The sequence below is a fragment of the Nannospalax galili genome, unplaced genomic scaffold, assembly GCF_000622305.1.
Source record: "Nannospalax galili isolate Female #2095 unplaced genomic scaffold, S.galili_v1.0 scaffold223, whole genome shotgun sequence".
Classification (NCBI taxonomy): domain Eukaryota; kingdom Metazoa; phylum Chordata; class Mammalia; order Rodentia; family Spalacidae; genus Nannospalax; species Nannospalax galili.
Window position 1 is genome coordinate 242,360 of NW_008348885.1, and position 1,041 is coordinate 243,400.

The following is a 1,041-nucleotide window of genomic DNA, read 5'->3' on the forward strand; positions in this document are numbered from 1 at the left end:
TCACCAGAACAGTGGGCAAACATACACAGTATCATCAAGGGGTAGGAGCCATGCAAAACAAGGGATTGCTAAGCCAAATAGATTACAAAGTTTTTGAGAGTGTTAACATTGGTTTCAACAACATTTGATTCATTTACAAAGAAACAGTATCTTTCCCAATATCATATAGTCCCCATGTTCAACAGTTATTAAGTCCAATGTTCTTTTATTGTGAAGCACAGTTCTGGTGAGAAAGTTCATTTGTTGTTGGAGAAACTCCAGGCTATCAGTCACGAATGTCACTGCTTGGTTCAGCTTGTCTTCAGCCAAGGCGGAATCAGGTGTAGCTTGTCGCCATGGCAACACCTCCAGCATCCAGTGTAAGTTCGGTCTCTGCCAGCGGGGGGGAAGAAGATCTTTCTCTGCTAGCAGCTCCTGGGATGCAATTATTATTACACAAAAGGTGGACAAAGAGAAATTAACACAGTTTTGGGCTTTTCCTCGCTCTATAGGAAAAGACTGGGGAGGCTTGCTGCTGAAAATGCAAATTAAATAGTTAGTTGTTTGAATCCACTTAGATGAGAGTCAGTGAAGTCTTTTTCTGTTCCTGGGCAGAGAAGGGTGGTAGCTGGTACTGCTGTCAGCAAAAATCTATTGCTGGGTGCACACAAAAAAGCAATTAGACATTGGGGTAGGTGGTGAATGGAAGAAGGTTAAACTTGTTTCAGGACACAGTTGATTTTATTTGGTCCCCTCTCTTTCCTGTAGAATAACATTATAAGTTAACACAGACTTGGCTGCAGATGTAAGCTGTTGAGAGACATGAAAGTTAGCTGTGGGGTACCTGGAAAATGCACCTGAGTGAAATTTGTCATTACTTTAATGCTCCAGCGATTGTCCCATGGATCTGATTCTTTTCCTTGAAAAATAAAATCTCTAGAACATGGTATTAGGGAGAGTGGGGGCTGTCTGAAGTGTTGGTGCTAAGCAGGGTAAAGACAGCCATGAGAATGACAGAAAAGGAGGATCCAGGGGGACATCTGTGGCGTGCAGTTTTCACTA